The 26,738-nt window shown below is 38.0% G+C and overlaps 1 protein-coding gene and 1 long non-coding RNA gene across 32 annotated transcripts in view; one reads left to right on the top strand and one right to left on the bottom strand.

Moving 5' to 3' along the window:
• Nucleotides 1-26,738, top strand: part of MAGI1 (membrane associated guanylate kinase, WW and PDZ domain containing 1) — a 757,001-nt gene that overhangs the window by 325,309 nt on the left and 404,954 nt on the right. The window lies entirely within an intron of this gene.
• Nucleotides 9,722-26,738, bottom strand: part of LOC103101511 (uncharacterized) — a 44,060-nt gene continuing 27,043 nt past the window's right edge. Inside the window, exons 2-3 of the long non-coding RNA XR_008913363.1 lie at nt 24,195-24,374; nt 9,722-10,792 (exon numbers count right to left, since the gene is read on the bottom strand). This is a non-coding gene — a long non-coding RNA (uncharacterized LOC103101511). The remainder of the gene's footprint in view (nt 10,793-24,194; nt 24,375-26,738) is intronic.

Below are 26,738 nucleotides of genomic sequence, written 5' to 3'. Positions count from 1 at the left end.
CTTCCAAAAGTTTTATTTAGAAATTTGGAAGCTGTGCCTTTATTGGTATCAATGTTCTTTGGACTAGTTGGTGTAGGAGATGGATTCCAAACAATATGATTATTTAAATAGAGCCTATGTGAGGAAATACCGTCTTACTTTAAATGTCACCAGATGCTGAAGTACAACTGGCTTTTGAGTCATAAGATCACAGAGATTGGGGACTGAAAGGTGAATCCAGAGGTTATTTAGTTCATTGCCTCTAGCAAAAACAACAAATCCATCTATGCAGATGGCCAAATTCACTATTCTTAAACATTTCCAGATCAAATTTTCTTCAGAAACATATTCTCATATTTAATAGTTCATATATAATTAGGAAGTCCTCTACCCTTTTTCTGTTTTTTTTTTTTTAGTTAAATTCATTCATTTGTTATGTTAAAATACCCAGGTAACTCTCTCCTTCTATCCCCTTACCCCATTTGAGAAGGCATCCTTTGGTAAAAAGATCTATGTATATATGAAATTATGCCTTACTTATTTCTATTTATCAGTTCTTCCTTTGGAGGTTGACATATGTAAGTCATTCTTCAAACAATATTTTTCTCAGTTTAGTTTTTTTTTTTTTTAAGTGTCACTTCCAAGGTGGAAGAGAGGTATGGACTAAGCAATGGGCGTTAAGTGTCTTGGGAAGAGTTACCCAACAAGGAAGGGTCTGAGATTAGATTTAAATTCAAGATTTCTCATCTCCGGCTCTGACTCTCTATCCACTGATCCACCTTACAGCCTTTTTCTCTCATAGTTTTTAGAGGAACTAGCTGTTATGTGCCTCACTGTAATGATCATATTTTCATTCAACAGATATGGATTGAATGCCTACTCTCTACAAGACAAAGGTGATTTCCCCCTTCCAAGTACTTAGCCAAAGAAAGACTGTGAGAGAGCCTTAGCAACTGGATTAGGAGAAAACGTGGGCATATTATTTCATTTATTTTTAAAAATTGGAATGGAAGAAAGACATTGAGAAAAAAATGTAATTAGGTCTTCAGAGTATGTGGCCGAGTTTTACTTCTTTATTGAACATAAGGCTTGAAAATGTTTGGCAGCAAAAAAAAAAAAATAATCAAGCATTTTTATTTAGCTAAATCATTCTGCTGTACTGATACATAACTGAATGTCAGAGTGGGAGGTTTGGGGTTACATGCTTATTTTAATTTTCCTATCTTTGTTGCAAACCACTTAATTTAAAATCTAGTCCAACCTTCATGGTGTGTTAGCTGTGGTACTATATTTACAGTAGGCTGGTTCAGGAGTTTCCCATGAGGACTATGATTGTGGCTTCATTCCCAGTGTTCACAGGGCTTGGCACTAGAGATTGGTCTGTCTTGATCATGAAAATTCTGAGAGTTTTCTTTCAGATAATGTAAGATGAGATGTATCCTGAGTAATAACTCCTTTCCCCATTGTAGAAACGTAAAAGATATTTCTTTTTCATCATCATCAGCAGCAGCAGCAGCATCTACATCATATTATTCACATATAGCATTTTAACGTTTGTAAGACACTTTACAATAATTATTTCATTTGAGATTCACAGTAACCCTACAAGATAGGTGTTATTATTATCTCCTTTTTATAGATGAGTAACTGAGGCAAACAGGTTAAGTGACTTGCCCAAGGTCACCTAGTTTTTCAGTGTCTCAAGCTTGAATTTGAACTTTTTTTTGGCCCTTCAATCCTGTACTCTAGCCACTCTGCTATCTACCTACTTGTATATATTTCAATGATATTGGATGTAACGTGGGTCACCTCTTTGACTCTCTTAGTTAGATCCCAACTCCTTCTTAAATCATTGAGTAGAGATCTCTTGCTAATATATTTACATTTTGATAAAATAATTTCTCTGTATTTTTTGCAAAGCACTTTGTAGGATTTTATAATATTGTGAGCAAAAGAAAATGATATGGTACTTATTAACTTAGAGTAGGTAGAGATGGAGAAAGGATCATCAATCAATAAATGATGAAAATAATAATAAATCAATATTATTTTCAATCATTAACCAATAAATAAATGAAAATTAAAGGCACTTAAAACCAGACAGATTGGCGGTTAAGTATACATAGTAGGAAACTCAAGTATTTGTTAGTAGACCTCTTTAGGGGACTTGATTATCTATTGATAAATTATTTATAATTAGCACACTAGGTAAATTTGATGAATTCATGTAGCTGGTACACTTCTGAAGAGAAAACAATCCCTTGTAATCTTGTTTACTTTATTAATTAGCTCAGCAAACTGCTTTCCATAGATAATGCAAAACTAAACTTTATCCTCCTTCCTGGCCAAATTATCACTAATTCTGAATTTGCATGGTCAGAATTAATGAGGTTTTATCAGCCATTGATTTTGATCTTAATGGATGAGTATTAAGCAGGAAGAATTAGAATTCTATGAAGAATAAGCAAAAGGGAATATTGATTCACAAACAAGGCAAACATATTTGCTTTTATGCTGGGGATTTAGTATTCTCTCAAATATTTCTAGAACCATTTTGGTGTCATGGCCTCCTTGAACAGCTTGGGGAAACTTAGAGACCTCTTTTCAGAATAATTTTTAAAAGCATAAAATCAAATACAAAGGATTACAAAGGAGCCTGAACGTTAGTAAAAATGTTTATAGTTTTCTTTTCTAGTTCAAGTATATGAACTCCTTGAAATTCATCCATGGACTCCAGGCTAAGAAATCCTGTTAAGACTCATCCTCTACTTGTACTTTTCACCCTAGAAATCAACTCCTCTCCTGTAACTCCTTCCTCTAATTAGTTGGTTCCTCTCAGAACCTTCAATTTAAAAAATTTTTTAAAATTTATTTTTAAAATTGTATTTAATAGATTAATTTAGGGCATTTTTTCAGGATTAGAAAATCATATTCTTTCTCTCCCCTTTCCCCAACCCCTTCCCATATCCAACGCACAATTCCACTGGATTTTACATGTGTCTTTGGTCAATTAGAACTTTCATTTTAAGAAAAACAGCTAGGCAGCCATGTCTTCATTCCTCTCTAGGCCTTTTCTTGCCTTTTCAGACTTTCTTTGTTCAATCATTTCTGACTCCTCATGATCCTATTTGGGTTTGTCTTGGTAAAGATAATGGGGTGGTTCATCTTTCCTTCTCCAACTCATCTTACAGATAAGGAAACCAAGGCAAACAGGGTGAAATGATTTAAGGAAACCAAGGCAAATAGGTTGAAATGATTTGCCCAGAGTGACCTAGGATGTAAATATCTGAGCCCAGATTTGAACTCAGGAACATGAGTCTTCTTGACTCTAGATCTCATTCTCTATCTACTGAGACACTTGGACTTTCTTTCGTGGACATTTTCTCTTCCCAGTTTTCCCACCCCCACTTTTCACTCTTTTTGATGTGTTTTCTTTTTGTCATTAGAATGCAAGCTCTCTGGGGGTAGGAATTATCTTTCTTTCTGCTTCTCTGTGTATTCTCAGCACTTAGCACAGCCTGGCACTTAATAAATCATAAAGAAAAGCTTCTTGACTTGGCTTGGCAAATATTCTATATGGAGTGAAAATGTTTTAACTTGTAGTTTCTTTGGGTCAAACTCAGTGAAGAATGATCTTTCTTCCTAACAGCCTTCTCCAGGAAGTTTAATATTAAAACATATGTCTTTCTGCTCTCTATAATATTTGAAAGAGGATTCTGTCTTTGCTGAAGATTCTGTTTCTAGATAATAATGTATCCAGACTATCCTTTAGCCCCTTCACTGGGGCAATCTCAAAGATGCTTTACTTTCCAGACTTTGGGGTGGAGGGATAAAAGGCTGTTACTGGATATTTGGGGCCAAGCACTGCCCCTCTTCCTAAATATACATACCCACCATCTAACTACCCTGGATATATCTGTCCTGCCATATTTTTCTCTCCCCACCTCGAAACATTGTTGTCATCAACCATCTTGGATCTGAGGAGGATAATGGCAACTATATTTGGCAAAGGTTCCTAAACTCACTTATATAAGCTACTTCACTATAGCCAAATTAAATGATGTTCTCTAATTGGCAGAGTGGGGGATGGGGAATAGCAGGGTCATTCTAATCTCTCTTCTTCCTATTTCCCAGGGAATATTTCACTCATTTGGAAAGATAGCCCCATTTGTAATTAAAAACATTCTTGCATCAAATAACTTAGTTATTTGTTTAAGTACAGATTGTATTTATGCATTTAATTAATCAGATTTGACTCCCAGATGGTACCTGATTCTCAGGAGATTCAGGGGAGTATAGGCTGTAAGGAAGATGTCAGCTGTCCTGCCATCTTGAAGAATACCACCTGGGAGATTAGAGAATGGTATTTTTCAAAGGCTTTAGGGCTATATGGGTAATTTCATCATGGATGCCATGGCAACATGGTGACTTGACAAACTGGGGCGATAGATAGTTCTGCTGCTAGGTGACTGCCTTCGGAGACTTGGAAGGGCTTCGAAACTCGTTTTCCTTGTGTGAGAAAAGATGGAATAGTAAGAGTAAGGCACTGTCAGGGAATTAATGTCTTCACCAAATTGAAAAGTGAGTGTCCTGAGTCCTGAATATTCTGTTCTCTTCTGTCCTCATTCTGGCAGTAATTGAATTCAATAGCATAGTTTCTCATTGTGGAATATTAAGTGAGGATGTTTTTGTATAAAAAGCATTGAATCCCCTTATTCTCCTGGTGACATAGTCTAAATCAGTTGGAAATGGAGAGCTAATCAAGTAGAAGGCCAGTGTCTATTGCCAATTGTATAGCTTCCTTTTAAAAAGGACATAATTCATATGCAATGCTAACTCATTAAATCTCAACTAGTCCTAGGTCTGCATAATTTTACCCTCCCTTACAAACTCATCTCCGCAGTGAAGTGCTTGAATCCAAATCAGATTCTGTCATATGAACATGGCTTCAGAAAATATTTAGGAAACAATTAGACTGTTAGGCCATTAAATATTTCTCCTGTGATCAGTAATTAAAGTGATTTTCAAAGAATGGAGCAGTGAAAAGCATTTAGAAAATTTGGCCAGAAATCAAATTCATTGAACAGTGGAGCTTCCCACATTTGTATTGATGGCAGGGTCTTTTCTAAGTCAGGAAACTCCCCTTAGTGAAGATTTAATTTCCTACTTCTGTCTTTGAGGAGAAGAAAACAAGCAGGGAACCACTCCAGAACGCCCCAACAGAATGGCTGCTTCAGTCAAGAATGATGCACTAGGAGTCAGGAAGACCTAAGTTCAGATCCTACTCAGATGCTTACTCATTGTATGACCTTTGATAAGTATTTTAAACTCTCTCAGACTCAGCACCTACTTCCCAGGATTAATGTGAAAATCTCAAAGGAGATGACATAACCCTTTGGAAACCCTAAAGCTCTGTAGAAAAGCCAGTGACAATTGTTATTTGGTAGGTCCATGGCCTCATCAATGGGAATTCCTTTTCCAGCAGCACATAGAGTTCACACATTCTTCTTCATCCTGTATAGGCTTTGTCCATGATCTTCACAACAGTGTCTATCTAACCCCCAACTCTAGGTCTCTTGACACTGTCATCTCAATTGAGCATGACGTCCATCCCTCATTCTCACTAAATGACCTAGTCACTTCCTGTGGAAGTTTTAGCTATACACTTCTGATAACAATGTTTGTACTATTTTTTCTGTTTAATTAACTGTTGGGAATACAACAAAACCTACTTATGAAGACTGGGTCTCTGTTCAGAGTTCAAATGAGCAGATAAACTCAAGAATTCTAGGAATGCCAATACCTCTCCTGGGTGTCGCCCAGACACATCCTGGAAGCCATTGCCATACAGAGATGGAAGCCCCCAATTTCTCAGCAACAAAAGCTACAGAGGGACAAACTCTTCCCCCCCCCCAAGAGGATTTTATTAGTGGAAATGACATTCATTCGGTGTCATTTCTACCTGCTTTGTTGCTGTTCCCTAAGAAGTATGGATTCTCTTGATCTGATGTCTAGGCAAAATCTCCTGGAAGTATTTTATCCTTTCTTAGAATGTGAGCTGCTTAAAGCAGAGATGCTTTCTGTTTTTCTGTTTGTATTCTCAGCATTTATCACCATGCTTAGGACACAATAAACCCATAATATATGTTCATTATTCACTGAGTTGTCCTCAGCTTAAAAGGTGAAACACATAACTGTGTGACATTATCTGGAATGGCATGGATGTCGAAAAGATGGGGCTTGGTTTTTGGGAGGAATTGTAAGTAATTTCCTAAAAGGAAACTAATGTTCTCTCATTCTCCTGTTCATTTTTTGGTCCAGTCCTTTGTCCACAGTGTCTACATAAAGCATGTGGACCAATGGAACCTCTTAGTGGCTTGTCCAAATACCCACAGAAGACACAATAGGCATTTGCTTTCTTTTTTCTTGTTCAATGGATAAAGTAATTTAAAGTCTGTGTGCCCCAATTTAGTTTCTTCTCTTCCTAATTTCTTTCCTCTGCCGTTCCTTGACTTCTCACTCATATCAGCCAGGCTCAGATAATGTCTTTAATAAGGGCCAGACTTTTTTTTTTTTAAACAATATCCGACAACTGAATAGCTGTACCACAAGCTACTGAGAGGTAGAATATTAGAAAGAATGCTAGACTTGGGGGTCAGGAAGAGTTTGAATAATCTACTTGATGTCTTGCTGCACTAGGCACAATGGCTATTTTTATGAAGGCCATTAGCTTCATAGGGTTGATGTGAGCTTGAATATTTGTAAACGGTTTTGCTAATCTTTCTGTGCTGGATATGTGTGAGGTATTATTATTAGTTACTATTTCTTTAGCAACTATGTAGGGTTGACAATGATTGGAAGAATAATACCATCAAATACAATTACTGAATCAAGTGAGCTTATGTTGGTAAAGTACATTGTAGCCTTAAAACGCTGAATAGATGCTAGCTATTACTATTATAATTGGTGTAGATTTTAATTCATTTATTTATTCATTCATTTGTTTATTCACTTACTCATCTATTTGTTTGCTTGTCTGTCTGTCTGTCTGTCTGTCTGTCTGTCTGTCTGTCTGTCTGTCTGTCTGTCTGTCTGTCTATCTATCTATCTATCTATCTATCTATCTATCTAGACCTCTGCCCAGATTATATGGTCAGGTAGGTGTTTGTCTCTAAGACATGGTAGTTTTAGTGGAAAGGTAGCTCAATGTAGAAGTCAAATGTGTGACATGACAGCCAGAAAGTTTTGGTCTCTTATTAAGAGAGGCCTAGCTGTTAGGAATAAGGAGGTGGCATAGTCCCTTTCTATTCTCTTCCAGGACACTGATATGTTTGAGGGCTTTTAGAGAAGGACAACCAGGATCGCCAGAGTCCTAGAGTTCAAATCATATGAAGTTCAGTTGAAGGAATTTGCCAAGTTTAATTTGAAGAATCTCTTCAAGTATTTGAAGGGCTCTTGGAGAAAAAAATGATTAGATTTGTTCTATTTGGACCCAGATGTGAGGACCAGCACTGATGCCTGGGTGTTTTGGAGAAACAGATTTTGAGTTGGTGTAAGAAAAACAACGAAAGAAATCCAAGCATGGACTGAGATGCTTTAGGAGATATTGGGTTTCCCCTCACCTTTAGGCAAAGAATGTCTTGACTATTTTTGTAATGTAGTAGCAAGTATTCCTTTGAAGATATAGATTAGGCCAGAGGTCCACTGATGTCTCATCCTTTTTTGGAAATTGTGGTACTGAGAATGAGTATATTGTGTTCAATTCAAAGACCATGCTTATAATTTTAAAGCAGAATCGAGGTTTAATGCTATGATCCTCATCAACAGAGTTCTCTTGGGTAATATTGACTTGAATTTTCTATTTAGGGTCATTGGCAAGCCTACTATCTAGGGACTTGCCATGGGTCAAGTTATACTCCAGTGATTCTTGACATTGGATGGACCATGTAGCTAAAATCAGAGGCATGTGTTTCTCAGTATGAGAGAGAGAAAGAGAGCGAGAGAGAGAGAGCGAGAGAGAGAGAGAGCGAGAGAGAGAGAGAGAGAGAGAGCGAGAGAGAGAGAGAGAGAGAGAGAGAGAGAGGCGCACTTCAGTGTGATGGTAAGTCTTGTTGCTATAGTAACTACATCTCTCCTCAGCATGCCTCGGCAACAGGAACTCATGCTTTTGACAAGGCCGTATGTATCTGTGGTGTGTGCGTCCACATATTCAAATATATGTGCAAAGGCCAGGGAAGAGAGGTTTATCATCTCATTCTATTTTTTTTTTAAAGAAGTTGGGTTATCTTTATAAATGTTATCTCAATCTGGTTCAGATTTATCTCAAAATGACTTAGGATCATACCTTTAGAGCTGGAATAAAATAGCAATGATCTGCCTAACATTTTAAGGTGTGCTAGATACTTTATCCATTATTTCATTTGATCCTCAAATCAAATACATGAGGCAGGCTTAAAAATATATTTTATTTATCTATATAAAATATCAATATCTATATAAAATCTATCTATTTGTCATCTCTGTATCTCTCTGTCTCTGTGTCTATCTGTTTATTACAGATGAGAATGCTGATGCAGAGAGATGTTAAGTAATTTGCCAAAAGTCACTCATTTGGTGCATGTCTGAAGAAAGTTCTGAATTCAGGTTTCTGGAGTTTTAAGTTTATAGCTCTTTCCAATCTGTCACCTTACTAGTCAAAAGCACCTAAAGCCATCCAAACTAGCTCTGTCATTTTACAGTTAAGAAAACAGCCCCTGAGAAGTTCATTTGTCCCAGATCAAAGACTCAATCAGCAGTATTTGTAGGATTTGAAATCAGGTCCTGTGACCCCCAGAGCCAAAGCCTTTTATACAGGCCTGTGTTCCTAGTGCTCATGCTAATTTTCAGATTTCTTTTTTTTTTAAGCTATTTTATTTTCCAATTACATGTAATAACAATTTTCAATACATGGTTTCTGAAATTATGAGATCCAGACTATCTCCCTCTCTTTTTTCCCTCCCTCCTCTCAGAGATGAAGAGCAATTTGATCTGGGTTCTACATGTATTATCATATAAAGCACACCACGTCCTTATTGGTCATTGTTATAAGAGAACACTCATATAAGACCCCCAAATAGAGTCCTAGATAAACTACTGTGAAAATTAGTGTTCTTTGATCTGTATTCTGATTCCAACAGTTGTTTCTCTGAAGGTGGATAGCCTTCTTTGTCCTAAGTTCAGGTTGCTTTTTATTCATGAATACATGGAAATACTGGATTTTTATTTGTGCTCATGATAAATTCTAATGAAATTTTTACTTTAAGAAACAACAACTACTGATTCTCTGGGAAAGATTGTAGGCAATCTTTTCCGTCTTCTCGAAATTAAATACAAGAGATAATAATTAGATTTGCTTATGTTGTTATGATTTTGTTACTCAGAATATACTGTGACTTGTGGTTTAAGTAGGTATCCCATCTGGCTAATAGAATATGCATTTTGTGTTTTGGGACTTCTGCATTTGTAATTATTTCCTGAAGTTGCTAATTACCAAACAGTGGAAAAACCTGAGTTAGTAGAGTTGTGTGCCTGTGTAGTACTTGCCGGGAAGGGTTAAAGCAGTTTATTCAATTATAAGCATACCCTCCATAAAATGTAGTTCATTTCTTGTAAAACATTTATGGAAGAGAAAATTGTTTTCATAGAATAAAATCCTATGATTGTGTTCATGCCCCTTGGAAGAAATATAGACAAAACAAAGATATTTCTTTTTATTTCTCAATTTATTTCTCAAACATCTTTCTTTTTATTTGCTTCAACCTGTTTTTCATCTGAAGGATGCCACAGTTCTTAATGAAACACCTGTTGAGAACTTGACATTGTACTGGGGGTTTGGAGACTAGATTAGAACCTGAGAAAGAGGATAGAATTGTAATTGAGTTCTTCAAAAGACCTTAAAGACCATTTAGTTCAAACTTAGTTTTTTCAATTGAGGAAACTGAAGGGAGATTAAGCGATTCAACCAAGGTGACCCAGGTGAAATGGTAGAACTTGGGTCCTGGTACTTTTGTCCATTACATTATGCTGCCTCTCAATCTTTTACCTCATAGAAGAAACCTTTTAGGAATAGCTCTACTTGTTGATTAGTAATCCAATGTTTACTAAGGCAAAGACTCATAATGGTGATCCATTCCATTTTCTAGGCACTCTGATTGTTATAAGTCCTCCCTTTAATGGGCTGGACATCAGTTTCCCTATAATTAGTAATCCAATGTCTGCTAAGTCAAAGACGCAAAATGGTGATCCATTCCATTTTCTAGTCATTCTGATTGTTATACGTCCTCTCTTTAATGGGCTGAACATCAGTTTCCTTATAATTTGTACTGACTAATCCTGATTTTTGTTTCATAGACCAGTACAAACTATCATCTCTCATCCGGTAGTCCTTCGGATATTAGAGGTCAACTGTCATAAATTTCTCTTCTTCCTTCTAATTTTTCTCCTTTTCAGGATCCATACCCCTAATTCCTTCATTTTCTTCTCATACAGTATTAGCTCAAAGCCCTCATAGGTTTCTATGCCTTTTCCTGCCTAAAAGATACTCTTGATTGGGCACAGTCCAGTTTGCTTACTTCCTTTTGAAATAGAATACTTGCTACTGAACATACAACTCTAGATATGGTCTGGTCTTTTATGCAGTGGATATAGTATTTTTTTCTTGATTGTGAAAACTCCTTCTGACCATTGTCTGATATGCATTAGGCATCCCAGAAAGCAAGTTTCAAATGGTTGAAAGGAAATATAAGCAGGAATATTTCTGCCTCAATCTCTTCATCTGCAAAATAAAGGGAGTTGGGTTCAGTGATCAATAACATTTCTTTCTGCTCTAAATTTATGATCCTACAAATTGAAGCATTAAAAGGAGTCTTAATATATTCATAAGATGATAGAATATTATAGTACTAGGGTATATCCTGGTGGGTAAATAGAGGTACAGTGGACAGAATGCTGGCCTGGAATCAGAAAGACATTTTCTTCCCCTATTCAAATCTGACCTGAGATACTTACTATGAGAGTATCTGTTTGCCTCAGTTTCCTCATCTATAAAATGAGCTGGAGAAGGAATTGGCAAACCCCTCCATTACCTTTGTCAAGAAAATCCCAGCTGGGGTCAAGGAGACTTGAACATGACTGAAAAATGATCAACCAACAATGATGCTGATCCTTGCTGGAGGTTTCCAAATAAAGTGATATCTTCTATTTCTTCAGCAAATCCCTACTTTGAGAAAGCATAACCTTCCTGTCATTGACTTGAAACTCTCTAATCCAAGGATGACAGCTTTGTCTTACACAACTGTTTTGTTGAAATCAAATTGAGAGAAATATTATTGATCTGTTTTTTTTTTTTGCCTTATGTTGTATTTGTCTGTGATGGACCTCAAGCCCTAGGCTGTCCTGCCATATTCTCATGCATTTCATATAGTAAAATGATGGTGCTATGGGCCCAGAAATTTGTTATGGTCTTGGTCCCACTGACCTTTGACTGTTCATAGCCAGTTAAAGAAACAGTGAGAATTCTAAAATCAGGTACATTGCTCCTCCACCTAGTTATATGTTCTCTCTGTCTTGTGGGAGCAAGATCCGATATAAGAAAATGCTCTCTCAAAGAGTTTACGTAGCTTTTATGTGGTTCTGTTTGCAGGGAAGGGAAAGACCATTTAGGATAGCCCTCGTCTAATGGCAAGATAACACTGTAACTATGATGGATACCTCTCTTCTTTTGAAATGATTTTCAGGGAAGGCAAATGGACTCACTTGGTTATCCATTCTATGTCTTAGGAAGTCCTTTGTGATTCTTTACAATGTTTCTTTCTGCAAGAATTTGGACCCATTTGCTTTTCTCCCATATTCTGTGTTAATAGAAAAGGCAAATTTTGGTGGCTCAGTGGATAGAGTGCCAGGCCTGGAGTCAAGAAGACTTATCTTTGTGAGTTCAAATCAAGCCTCAGACATTTATTAGCTGTGGGACTTTAGGCAAGTCACTGAACCCTGTTTATTTCAGTCCCCTTATTTGTAGGATGAATTGGAGAATGAAATGACACATCATTCCAGTATCTTTGCCAAGAAAACTCTAATGGGGTCACAGAGAGTCAGACATGACTGAAATGCCTGAAAAACAACAAATTTCAGAGAAAAGGCTTTTGAGTACTTCAAATCTGGTGTTTGACTGTTCTCAGTAATATTTCCTTTCCCAACCATTTTATGTGTAGAACTCAATTTTGGGAGGATGAGGGTGGCAAGGTACAAAGTTAATTAAGATGTCATCCCTTGTCCTTTACTAAGTCTCTTCTGGGCACAAGCCCCTGTCCTGGGTCCTAGAGATACAAAGACAAAATGAAACAGGCCCTGTTCTCAAGGAGAGTGGAGAAACAACTAAAACCCCATGTGTGCAGATAAAGAAATTAAATATAGAAAATAGAAGGCCATCCTGAATATTCTTCTCTGAAAGATGTGTCCTGATGTTCCTTTGTATTCCTCCCACCTTAACTTATATGCACTCCATAAATCTGAGTTGATTGCTAGGATAAGAGGCATACTTCAGGCTCTGGGTTTTGTTGACAAGTAAAAAAGGCAAAATAAAATACATCGCACTCAGTTGGATAGAATATAGTTTGAAAAAAAATTGTTTTGTGGATTTAAACTAAAGGGATTTTGTTGTTGTTGTTAAACTCAGAGGAAACATTGGTGTTAAGATTCAGTATATGACCAGCATCAGCTTCTAGAAGTAGAAGGGACCTCAGAGGTCATTTCATTTAACCCCTCATTGACAGAAGGGGAAATTGAGTCTCACTACATTGATATGACTTCCCCAAGGTTACTGAGGTTGTATGTGATAGTGCCAAGATTTGGTCCTAGATTTTCTGACTTTCCATTCATCTAGCCCTCTTGTCACTTACTTACCTGAGCTTACTTCTTATCAGCTGCTGTTTTAATCAGTCAATCAATCATAGTGCATCTTGGTGGAATGAATAGAACATTGGATTATATGGGTTCAAATCCCAACTCTGCCACTGACTATAATCTTGATCAAGTTTCTTGTTGAATATGACCTTCAGCAAGTCATCTTTTTCTTTGGTTTCTTCCTTTTTAACTAAGAGCTTGAGGAGCTGCTTCAGTAAAGAGGGAAGAAAACACACTATGAACTCACAGGATCAAATTTCAGTTATTACTTTTGACACATATTCCTCTCTGGATGTGAATTTCTTCATCTAGAAAATGAGAGTGTTTGCTAGATGAAGAAGGGAATAAACATTAATAGAGGACCCACTATGTGCCAGGCATGCTGCTAAGTACTTTTGACAAATAGTATCTCATATGATGCCCTCCAGTTTCTCTTCTTACTTGAGTTCTGTCATCCTATGGGCATTTCATCCTGGCCATATATGGAATATTCACACCAATTTTTCCACTGGTTAAAACAATTCTTTTGCTTTAGATGAGCAAGATGTGATTCTATGGTCGTCTGGTCCTAGCTATACATTGAATATTAACACCAATCCCCACCCCCACTAAATAAATCCCTTTGATTTCAGTTGGTATGGCTAGATGATTTACATAGACCCTTCCAACTCTATCATTCTGTGTTTTTATGTTAAAGTATCAAGGGGTATTACTCTTCAGAATCTAGAGCATCTTTGGGGGAAGCTTGAGGAAGAAAAATAAAGGGGGCACACTGATCTTCCACTCCTTCATTGTCTCCTTCATTGTCAGCTCAAGGCAGGCTTCCTAGTCAGAATATTATCCCCAAGACCTTATCACCTCTGTATCATTTGAGTCTTGGTTGCCTTGAAGAAGAGAAGAAATTGTAACCTTTACACTGCAGGTAGGTAATAAAAATGATTTTTAAAAAATGGAAGCAATGAGAAAGAAAGCAATAAAAAGGGAAAGAAAGGAATAAAGCAAGAGAAAAAGAAAAAAGAAAGAAGAAAAGGGAAGAAAATGAAAGGAAGTAAGGAATGAAGAGATAAAAAGAAAAAAGCAATAGTGAAAGAAGAGAGAGACAAAAAGGAAGAAATAGAAAGGAAGAAAAGATAAAAAAAAGAGAGAAAAGGAAGAAAGAAAAAACCAAAAGAGAAAAAAATGAGAAAAAACAAGGAAGGAAGAAAAAGCAAAGAAAGGAAGCAAAAAAAAAGGAAAAAGAATGGATGGAAGGAAGAAAGGAAGAAAATCAGAAAAAAGATTCAAAGGCCTAAAAAGATTTAGAAAAAGGACTGCAGCCTCACTCATTCTGCTATCATATGAAATAAGATGGTCTGTCATTTTGTTAGCCTAATTGCTTCTCCCCACCTTCCATGTATACTGCACTTCTAGATAAGTGATGAGTAAATCAATCCTGCATGTAGAAGAATTGATATATATATATATATATATATATATTTTTTTTTTGCTTGTATTGTCCTTTCCAGGGCACTTTTTCAAAATGAAATACATTCAGTCCTGCAGCACCATTTGTCCTGGGATCCTGAAGCCTAGAATGGAGCAGTATTACAATTTCCACTGGGGTTCAGAGCTTATTGGCCCATATCTTACTGTCTGCCTCCAAGATGCCTTCTGTAGTCTCAGGGGGGCTTTCCTGTACCCCAGCAGCCTGGAGTCTAGCCTGTGGTGCCTTGTGTTTCTCCAAGCTGACATTATTGATTGGGCTGCCTCCTTCGATCTCAGAGGTGTAAAGAATTTTGGGTACCAGGTCTAAAGAAGGTGGAGAGTGGAAATCTCCTCCTTTGAGAGGCTCACAGGAGCCTGAGATTCCTTTTTTGACATATTTTCTGACAAACTCTTAGTCCTCCCTTTTCCCTATGCCTGCTAGAGCAGAGAGAGCTGAAGCTAACATTTCTCTGCTCAGATGGAGGAATGACCTCTCTTTCCTATTATGCATCCATTAGCTTTGGCCTTTGGTTCAGTAAATTAATGCCCTGGACTTGGAATGTCCTTCACAGCACCAACTTGGTTCTTGTCTTCTCCCTTAAACTGTCCCCAAATCTTGCTCGGAAACCTAGTACTTTACTATAATGAGCTCGCATAAATATTTCATTGATACAATTATCTTTGACTCGAAATGAGTCCACAGCATGGCTTCTGCCTGATGGAAATGTTAAATCAATTTCTGTTCCCAAGAGTTGGATTTTTGGAAAAATCTATTGTTATATTTTGTTTTTAAGACAACTACATTTCCCAACTGTATCTTATAATAGAGAAGAAATTGGAGGAAAAGAAAAATGGCTGGCAAAACAAACCAATATATTGAAAAAGATAGGGCATTGTATGAACAATTTCATACCCATAGGCCTCCACCTCTGCAAGGAAGCAAAAGGCTGTTCCTTTTCATAAATACAAATTTTATACCACTATAATAGGATGTTTGTGACCAACTGTATTAAAAATATGGGGATGGCTCTGGTTCTCCAAGATTATTGATTTATAACATCTTTTTAAAAATAAATGAAAAGTAATTTTTTGGGAAGGAATTATGAATTTCTGTGGAAAATCAGAAAAAGGCAAATGCAGATGGAAAGGTACTTGAGTTGAACTTCGAAGGGAGCTAAGGGTTTTCTAAGAACTGAGGAAGGAATCATTCTAATCATTTTGCAAAAATTTGGAGAAGGAGATGGAGGTCATAGAAAGATTATCCTGAAAAGAAAAATAGTTCTTTAAGCTGACCAAAAAAAAAAAAAAACCTAGACACAAATCATTAGATTATAACATTCTTGAGGGCAGGGACTTTTTTTTTTTTGTATCCCCAATACCTAGCACAATGCCTGGCACATAGAAGACCCTTAACAAAAAATATCAGGTTGATATGAAACTTCCAGCAATTACCTGGGTTAATAGATGCCCATTTGAAATTTTAAGCTTCAAGAATATATAACAACAAAATGTAGATTAAGTCCATGAACCTTTGCTACTTCTTTTGAATTGTTCTCTATATTTTATGATATCCCACTGATGCCTCTTAAATTTTTTTTTTCCAATTTAGAAGCAATTTTTAACAAGTTTTTTTCAAATCAGATTCTCTCCCTCTGCCACTCCCTGAGGAAATAAATAGTCTGATATAGGTTCTGTCAATGCTTTCATGCTATCTATCTGTCTGACTCCTTCTTTCCTTCCTTCCTTCCTTCCTTCCTTCCTTCCTTCCTTCCTTCCTTCCTTCCTTCCTTCCTTCCTTCCTTCCTTCCTTCCTTCCTTCCTTCTTTCTTTCTTTCTTTCTTTCTTTCTTTCTTTCTTTCTTTCTTTCTTTCTTTCTTTCTTTCTTTCTTTCTTTCTTTCTTTCTTTCTTTCTTTCTTTCTTTCTTTCTTTCTTTCTTTCTTTCTTTCTTTCTTTCATCCATATAGATCTAGAGATATATTTCCCATGTTTTCACTAAAGGCACTAATCACATATACAATAAAAAAAAACTCATGAAGGAAATAAAATGGAGGAAGGTGTGATTTGATTTTCAATCAGAGTCCAATAGTTACTTCTTTGGCTGTTGATTTCATAAATAAATATATATATATATATATATTTATATATCATATATATGTAATTACATATATTTAATCACATGTCCCTTTGGGTTATCTTGGAACCATGTTTTGCCAATAGTAGTTTAGTCCTTCACAGTTGATCATTGCATATTTCTGTCACTGTATACACTGTTCTCCTGCTTTTGCTCACATTACTTTGCATCATAAACCTTTGCCTCCTCAATGTAAACCAGTGGAAAGATTTATATCATAGTGAGGGAAAATGAGGAAACTGCTAGAAAGCTCCCCAATCCCCTAAATTTGGGTGACCTCAATGGAGATCCCATATGAGAATGGCTGCCGTTTTTTCCACTCCATAAAATGATATTCCTTTGGCAAAATGCATCAGTCCCTGTCCCCCCCCACCCCCCCCCCCAAAAAAAAAATTTGCTGATTAGACTTAATAGTCTGAAACCATTTATCTTTGTGTTTACATTTTGAGGGCAAACCTGCATCACATGCTATTTGCAAATTTGTCTTCCTCCTGATTCTGTCAAGCACTGATCAGCTGGTTGCGTTTGCATTTCAGAGCTAGGTAGAACCCAGTTGCCTTTTGAGATGAGTTCTCCTTGGATATGGTACTGATATGGATGGAGGGTGGCATCTGTTATCCATAGCTGGGGGAGTTAGGGCTAATGAAACAAGAGGGTCAAAATCCCTGACTTTTCTCTCTTGCAAAAAGCCAAAAATGATTGCTTAGATCAATGGATCAAGAAAAGGTACCTTGAAGATAATTGGCACAGATAGAAGCTTTTTGAATAAGAGGATCATCAGCTAATCTGATCTGCTCATTTTATACATGAGGAAACTGAGGCTTCTAGAGATGAAGATATTTCTTTGAAGATATAACTCTGGGGGTGCTAGGTGGCACAGCGGATAGAATCCCAGGTCTTGAGATTGGAGGACTTGGGTTCAAATATGAACTCATGCACTTCCTAGATGTTTGACCCTGGGCAAGTCTCTTAATCCCATTTGCCTAGCCCTTGCCCTTCTCTCTTAAGAGTTGTAAGACAGAAAGTAAGGGTTAGGAAAAAAGTAAATACATTCTTTATTTTTTTTAAGAAGATGTAAATCTCTTTCTTTGGCACTTATTTTTTAGTAAATTAGATTCTGATTACCATATCTACTTGGCTGGAAGATTTGTAATCTTTTGAAGTGGCTTTTTCTACATCAGCCTTTCTCCCAGAATTCCTAATATTATATACATAGAGCTGGAAGGACCATCTCATCTAAATTCTGTATTTTACAGATGAAGAATCAGAAACCTAGGGAAGTTCAATGACTTGCCCTATACTATGTAGGTTTGTGGTTCAGAGAATAGAGGGCTGGACTTGGAGTCAGGATGACCTGGGTTCAGATCCTCCTCCAGAAAGATAATAGTTATATACTCCTGAACAAACAAGTTTACCTCTCAGCCTCGGTTGCCTTATTTGTGAAATGGGGTGCTAATAATTCCTACCCTCAAATAGTTGTTTTGAGGAGCTAGTGACATAGTAAGTAAAGCACTTTGTAAATTTTTAAAGTGTTACTTAAATGTTAACTATCATTCTAAGGGAAAATTGAACCTATTTCCTTTAAGTCCAGAGTCAACACTCATTCTGTTATAATGTATTACATATGGGTAGTTGCTGCCAGGGGGTCTTCTATACCCTTCTTCCCTATTGTATTTAGTGCCACTGCACTAAATTATTTCAAGGAATTTGTGATCTTATCTTTGTAGCTGTTCCTTTCAGCAATACCATAATTACAACCTTTCCATCTGTGCCCATTGTGTGGGGTTCTTATAGCCATTCCTTCCCATAACTTATGCAGAGGAGTTTCTACCAAAGTGCTGGTTGTCTTTCTCACTATCTCATAGTTTCATGAGAATATCAATGGAGCACTTGGGTTATCCTCTTGGCACCCCTAGCTCCATCATAAGATCCGCCTATATTCTCTCTTCAGTCATACATTTCCCTGATGCCATCCATCACTTTATAATTTCTGACTCGCAGTGTATTAATCATTGTTATTTGAACTCCTTCATGATGAACTCAGCACATCCACATCCACTTGATCAAATTTCGTTTTGTTTTTAATAATAGCCCCCCTCTTGAGCAGGTAAAGAGATGTAGTTCCTTGTGTTCTCTTGGTTTTCCAAAGTGGTCCCTTGACAGATGAAGTAGAAGCACATTGTAATATTCCATTGTGATCCTGGAATATACATACAATGATTTGAAAGATGTTGCTGAAAGCGTGAAGTTGCAGGAAAGCTGGAACCTTCATTCCTTTTCATTCTCCAAGTTCTATTATCAAAGCCCCCAGCGGATGGCAGTGTTTGAGGAGTTTGACCACGGATGTTGATTTTCTTGGGAGTAGTGTTTCCATGGAAATGGCTAGAGCTTTGATCAGGTTTGTATGGAGGGGAAGCAAGTGGGAGATTGTAATATTCCAGTGTTCTAATGAACAGTTAAGAACAAACAGTCTGAAGCTGTTGCCATGCCCACAAGGAGAGACAAGACTGGATCTATTGTATTTGGGATTCGTGCTTTCCTAAATGATTGTCCTAGAGCTCCCAAGAGATATTTGGCCCAATGTAAGAAGAGAGAAACTGAACAGCAGCTGAAAGTTGCATGTGTGATTCTAGTTGCTAACTTTCTTGAATGGAAATTCAAGTGTAGAGCTTATAGAAAATCCTTAAATGGATTTTTCTAGTACTCATTTTCTTTGTATCCTCTACAGAAATTGCCATTGTTTATTCCCTTAATACCTTTTCTTCAACTTCTGTGTCCAGGTGCTCTTGTGATTCTCCTACTACTCTGATTGTTCCTTCTTTGTCTCTCTTGTTGATATTTGGCCTCCCTAACCCCTTCAATGTGTGTATCTCCTAGCTTTCTCTTGCCCTCCCCCCCCTTTGTTCTTCTACTCCTATGCTTTGTTCTTGGGCAGTTATGTATTTTCAGTGAAATTCTCTCTCCATCCCAATGGTAACAAGATCTCTAGTGCCATATTCCAACTGTTTGCTGGAGGAAGAGTATATAACCTTGGATAAATCACTTAATGTCATTAGACCTCAATTTCTTCATTCAAAAAATGATGGCATTGGTCTAAATTGTCTCCAAGGTCCTTTCCTGTTCTTAAACATTGGATCCTATTTAATTTGTCTCTCTTGGGCCTCGGTTTTCTCATCTTTAAAAGAATGGGTTAATCTAGATGGACAATGACATCACTCACAGCTCTTGATTTATATTCCTATGTTTTCCATGGTCTAGAAACACTAAGCTACTCATATTCCTGTTCTCAGCCTTCCTTTTTACATCTTCTTGCTGCTTTGTTCTCTTCTCTTTCCCATTCATTCAGGGATCTCCTTCATATTTCCCATTGTCATTTCTGCTTATTGAAATCTTTGCCATCTGTTGAGCCTATCTCAGGTACTACCTCTTACGTGAAGTCTTCAGGATCCTCCTATGTGAAAGTAATCTTTTCTTCTCATTCCCCCAAACATTCTATGTGCCTTTGCATCAATGATGTGGGCATTCCTACCCTATTTCTTTACATTTTATGTTCCTTTAATTCCATTCAATAATTATCTATTAAGTTATTGATTAAATAATTATTGATTGATATTTAACATTTTGTCCTTAGACAATTATATGGCTATGAAGGCGTTTAATCTATAATTACATAATATTTTAACTGAATTGAATTGAATGCATGTAGAGTTCTTGAGAACAGATATTATGTGAAACCAGCCTGCCTCAGTTTCCTTATTTGTAAAATGGAGATAATAATAGCCTCCAACTCACAGAGTTGTCATGATAATAAAATTTATATAGCATTTTGTCAACCTTAAAGCATTTTCTGAGTACTAGTTATTGCAAATGTTAACCAAGCAGTACATGGCAGAGGGAGATAGTAGGCATCATACCTTATGAGAATCATTTGAAGAACTTGGAAGTGTTTCCCCTGTAGAAGAGAAGACAGAGAAGCTATGGGAGTTATCTGAATATTTTTGATGGACTATCCTGTAAGGGAGGGATTTGGCTTGTATCTCATTGGGCCCCTGAGGCCAGAATTAGGATCTGTCAGTCAATTATCCATCAGCCCTTATTCCTTGGGTGCCTGCTATGGACCAGGGATTGGGTTAGGCACTGGATGAATGAGGAAAAATTGCAGAGGCAGATTGAGCCTTGATAGCAATAAAAACTTGTAATAATTAGAGCTGTCCAAATGGAAGGAACTGCCTGGGTGTGTAACAAGTTGGGTCCCCCTCATTCTCCACCTTCAGGCTGAGCCTGGAGACCCACCTGCAGATATCTGGAAGTGGGGCTGCTGAGTCAGGTAGGAGTTGGAGGAGGTGACTTCTGAGGTTCCTTCCAATTCTTGAGTTTCTGTGAATTTGGCAAATCCTTCTCCATATGGCTCTTTTCCCTCTCCGCTTGTGACTTCAGACCCAAATTAAGCAAATCCTGTTGGCGTGTGCCAGCATTTGTGGTCCTTTCCTCATGAGGGTCACTGGAGAGGAGGAAGATTGTGCAGGGGGGCATTCGTCATGTCATCAGAGGCAAACCCTGGGAGTGGTCAGCCCTATACAACCTGTGTCTCAAATTGGGGGGTCCAGAGGGGGTGTCTGAAGTGGAAAATGGATTTGATCGTTATTGAATGGAATCAATGATTTGTTCCAGTCTTGAGTCTGGATATCTGACTGGAATTCTTAGTCTTCTGTTTTTATGGTAATTCCCCAAACTGGATGGTTTTTAGAGCAACTGATTCCCTGTGAAAAGGACTTCAATAGGGGAGCAGTTAAATAGGGCAAAGGCTGAGCATATTCATAAATCTTGTGGGTAGTTAACTCAAGGAGATTCATTCAACAAACACTTATTAAATGTCTCCTGTGTCAGTCTTCAGCAAACCTTAGGGGCCAAGCAACAGGGAATAGCACTATCACTCCAAGCAGGGGGCTAGGCATCTGGGCTTCCTTGGCATGACTTCACTCAAAGGAGAGCTTGGTGGTTGCAGACGAAGGCTTTGCGGGGCTGGGAGAAAAGGCAGAAAGAGTCTTCCTTGCCTTTCTCCCTTGAGTGATTCCCTTTTCAGCATATTCAGTAAAGCTTCATTTACAACCAAGTAAACTGAAAAATGCTTCAAGTTCATTCTATCCACATGGAACCTTGCTTTAATTTTCCTCCTGATTGATAGAATGCTTCAGTTGGCTCAACTGCAGCCCAACTGGAGATCCAAATGGGCATCTGTTTGGAACGTACTGGAGAATCTCCGGTTCCTACAAATTGCCTGGAGTAACAATCAGCAAATATTTATTATGCATCCGCCCAGTCCCAGCAAAACTGGTCACTTGGTGTTCCCAGTGCGCCCAACATCTCCCCCGTCCCCCCAGCATGCCTACAATGCTTTTTCTTCCTGATCTCCATCTCCTAGAATAATTTGCTCCCTCTGTCTAGATTAAGTGAGTTAGTTTATACCAGGAAGTGGTATTTTTGATAGGTGCTGAAATCAAATGGCTTGGGTTCAAATCCAACATCTGATACTTAATACCTTTGTGACATTGGGTAAATCATTTAACCTACTTGGGCTCAGTTTCCTCATCACTAAAATGGTGACCTATGAGATCCCTTCTGTCTTTTATTCTGCCATTATCTTAGGTGTTATAGTGTTCCTTGAACTCAACTTTCCCTGGAAATTACCTTGTTCTTACTTCATGTATTCTCTGTATCATTTATTGGTGGAGGTACTGTTGCCATCAGTAAAAAACTTGTAATAATGGTTAGTATTTAATATACTCTCCTTGAACCTATAATGTGCAAGATACTGGGTGAGATTCTGAGAATGAAAATAGTAATAATATTCATACCTTATGCATAAGTAAAATGAAGAATAGGCATCAAAATATGAGACATAGAGAGAAGGCATCTCCAGTGCTTTTGAGATATATAAGGAGGGAAGAGCTGGGAACACTTTGGCAGATTATAGAAGAGGGGGACACCTAGGTGGCTTGGTGGCTTGAGAGCCAGACCCAAACATAGGAGGTCCTGGGTTCAAATGTGGCTTCAGACACATCATAGCTGTGTGACCCTGAGAATGTCACTTAACCTGTATTGCCTTAGCCCTTAGTGTTTTTCTGCTTTGGAACTGATACAAAATCTTGATTATAAGATTTTTAAAAATTACATAAAATTAAATATTAAGGGAAAAGATTATAGAAGAGGTGATATGAGCATGGAGGGAAGGGAAGGGTTTAATTAGGTAAGAGAATGAATGGACTTGAGAGTCGTCCATTCAGTGCATGGGGCATAGTGCTTGCTTAAAAGGCAAAGAGAATGCAAGAATCATTGGAGTTTAGCAAGATATTTTTAAAGTTAGAAATATCCTTAGATATTTCTAACTTATGATTAGTCCATTCCTTTCACTTTGTAGATAATGGAACTAAATTCAACAAAGATTAATAATAATAATAATAATAATAATAATAATAATAATAACCAGACCTTGCCCTCAAGGAGCTTATACTCTAATGGAGGATCTAACATAAATGCTTTGAGGATAATTCCAATACCTTTTTTTTTTTAAACTAAACAAAATTTTATTGTATTATACAAGGGTTATGTTAAGTTCTTTTTTTTTTAAACCTTTACGTTCTAGAATTGATACGATGTCTTGCTTCTAAGGCAAAAGATCAATAAGGGCTAGGCAATGGGGGTTAAAGACTTGCCCAGGGTCACAGAGCTAGCAAATGTCTGAGGTCTGATTTGAACCCAGGACCTCCCATTTCTAGGTCTGGCTCTCAGTCCTCTAAGCCCCACAGCTTTCCTCCACCAATATCTTTAAAGGAAAAACTGTCCTAGCCTGGGTGGCAAATACTGCACATTCACCCAGGTTAGGAAGCCAGGCTGTCCTCATCCTTTAAACCACACCAAGTACATTTTGGACACTCGAGTGGGGCATGTTGAATGCCAACCATATTTCAAATGACATAGAGGCAAGTGTCTCCATTAAACCTCCTTAGATTCTTTTCTTCTCTCTTACAAAGCTGATATATAATTTTTTTAACTTGTCAAATGAAAGACATGAAATGAACTCTCTTCTTAAATGCTCATTTGAGGTGGCAGGACTGGTCTTTAGAGTGCTGAAAGATTCCACTGATTGTTAAGCCATTAAAAGGAAAACATTCCAAGGAATGTGTGCAGGTGGCATGTCAGAAAGCTTGTTTTGGCCCTGAAAACTAGCCATTCTGTGCACCACTTTCTTTGCTCAGTGTCTCTCTTGGTCCCTCTCTTTATTTCTTCCAAAAGGATGTGTGGCCCCTTTTCAATCAGTCTAAGCATTCTGAATATTTCATTAAAACAAACTGGCTACTGGAGACTTGGGTTCAAATCTGACCTCAGACACTTCCTAGTTGTGTGACCCTGGACAAATCACTTAATCCCCATTGCCTAGTCCTTATTGCTCTTCTGCCTTGTAACTCACAAAGTATTGATTCTAAGATTGAAGGTAAGGGTTTAAACAATAGCAAAAGAAAATAAATGGAGTAGAGGCTGAGATATATTCATGTGGGTGCATGAATCTTTTTTCAGCTGGTTCATTGTGGGTTTTGTGGCTCTCTGTACCTAGAAAGGAGACAGGGTTCATAAGACAGGATTTGTGAACCTTTTGAAGACAGTGATGCATAGTGAACTCACCAGTAGCCTGGATGTGCAGAGATGAAGGGACTCCCATTACTGCTCCATCATCTATATAGCCTCAACCTTGGAGATTTGGTTGAAGAGATCTGTCAACCTTTGGACATTTTGTCTAGTCCTTTATTCCTTACTTGGAAAAGTTTGAATGATAGTTCTGTGAATTCTGGGAGCATCAATCACCTACAAGGGGTAAAGAAGAAGGGACAAGAGAGGAATCTTTATCATGGCTTATTCATTAGGTCATAAATCTAAAGCTGGAAGTGACCTACTCAAGAGATAAATCCTCATTTTACAGATGATGAAACTGAGTCCCAGAGAGATTTCTTGGAGATCAAACAGCATATGGAATTTAAGTTCTTTGTCCAAGTTGAACCTCTAAGTCCAGACATAGTGCTCTTTTCCACTGTGATACCCAATTTGTGGCATAGCCTGCTGTGAGTCTTTCTCCGTTAATTTTCTAATGGCTGGTTCAAAGAGTCTTTTCTTCTCTGAGCTAAAGATCCACAGTTTCTTCAGTGAGTCATCGTAGAGCAAGATCTCAAGGCCCTTTATCATCTTGAACATACTTTTTGTCTTTTGCCAACCTACTTTTGGCATGACATCATGCTGTAAGATATTTTAGAGTTCTATATCTTAACTTATATGGATGGTGATGTTAAGGGAAATGTGGCACTTTTCTCCAAGGCCACAGCTGTCAAATGGTAAATCCAGTATTATAATCTCATTTCTTGACTGGTACCCTTTTCAACCAACCAACCAAGCAATTAGTCAAGCAGCCAACCAATCAACAAGCATTTCTTGAGGCCTTACCAGTCTCTGCTTACCAGAGCACTGGCGATAGAAAGACTATGCCCTTAAAGACTCAAAGAAGTTTTCTTTTTTGAGTTACTTTTTATTTCCTACTCTCTGGTCATCTCTAGAGACAATAAGTAGCCTGAAGAAGGCTTTAAGAATTTTCTTACCTTTCTCTCCTCCTCCTCCTTTTCTTCTTTCTTCTTTTTCCTTCTTCTCCTCCTCATTCTTCCTCTTCCTCCTCCTCTTCCTCCTATCCCTCTTCCCCCTCCCTTCATCCCCCCTCCTTCCCTTCCTTCCTTTCTTTCTTCCCTCCTCTTCTTTCTTTTTTCACACCCTTCTGTCTTAGAATTAAGAGTAAATGTTGGTTCAAAGACAGAAGAATGCCAGGGGCTAGGAAAATGGGGATTAAATGACTTGCCAAGGGTCACAAAGCTAGGAACTGTCTAAGCCCAGATTTGAATCAAGAACCTCCCCTCTCTAGGTCTGGTTCTCTACCCACAGAGTCACCTAGCTCCCCAAGAGTTTTCTTAAAACATCAACATTCCATGGTCTTGATGTCATCTAATGTAGCTTTGCTGCTACGATTTTGGTCTTTTACCACGAGCAGAGCATCTCTTCTCTATCTATAAAGCTTGGTAGGTGAGCCTTCCCTGCCAACTACCCCTGTGAGACCCATGATTTTGACTTATCCCCCTTAATCCTGAAGCCTATGTATCAGGATGCTTGTCAATGAAATAATGACAAGTTGAGTTTGTAGGTTTATTATGGAGAAATTTGACATTCAGCCTCGATGAAGAGGAAGGTCCCTGTGTAAACATTTCATTTTGAGTGATTTGAAATAAACCTTTGCTCCAGAGCAGTCTTTCAACTCGGGTAAATAAAGCTTTTAATCAATATGAATGTAGACATTATTACCTTCAACATCGTCCCAATAACCTAATGCCACTGGGAATTCCAAAAAGAATAACAGACTCTGCTTCGTTACTACTGACTGTGATCTTGGGTGAATTAATCAATAAGCATATCAAATAGTGCCAGGAGCTGGGATACAAAGCTTAGGAGAAACAGTCCTTGACCTCAGGGATCTTCCAGTTGATCACACTGCCTAGAGTTTTCCTGGCCAGATTTTTTCCTGTCCAATGGGTGGATTGCAACGTGTCCCCTATGTATAAACTCCAGTTAAGCAAGGAATCACCTTGTCCCACTCTCTGATGTTATAGGTGAGCCAATGGCGCCCTTGAGACCCCAAAAACATGGCCCCGATTTATAACCTTGTGATCTTGGAGACAGAAAGACCGGAGTTCAAACCCAACCTCAGACACTTACTAGTTGTGAGACCCTGGGCAAGTCGAGGTTTTTAGCCTTTGTTTGATCCTCTCTAAAATGGAGATAATAATACCTACCAGTTGTCGTTGTTGTAAGGATCAAAAGTGATATTTGTAAAGGGCTTAGCTTGTGAGAGGCTCATAGATGGTGGCATATACATGCTCCTTCCCTTCCCAGGTGCGGAGCCCTTTCTCCTTCCACTTGTGTCATGGCATTCTCTGTCTGCAGAGAACATAAGGAGCTTGTTGGGAGATGACTTCGCTCTGTGAATTAATCTCAGAACAAGTCCCTTATGCACGAGAAATGCTAAGTGTGCTTCCTTTGTGGGATGGTGTGTGCTTCCAGTAGAAAGACTGGGGAGCTACTCGGGAGGAGGGACTGCTTCTTGCCTTTGTAGCCCCAGTGATCAGCACAGTGCCTGCC

Source organism: Monodelphis domestica, chromosome 7, assembly GCF_027887165.1.
Source record: "Monodelphis domestica isolate mMonDom1 chromosome 7, mMonDom1.pri, whole genome shotgun sequence".
Taxonomy (NCBI): domain Eukaryota; kingdom Metazoa; phylum Chordata; class Mammalia; order Didelphimorphia; family Didelphidae; genus Monodelphis; species Monodelphis domestica.
This window is presented reverse-complemented; position numbering and strand designations above follow the sequence as displayed.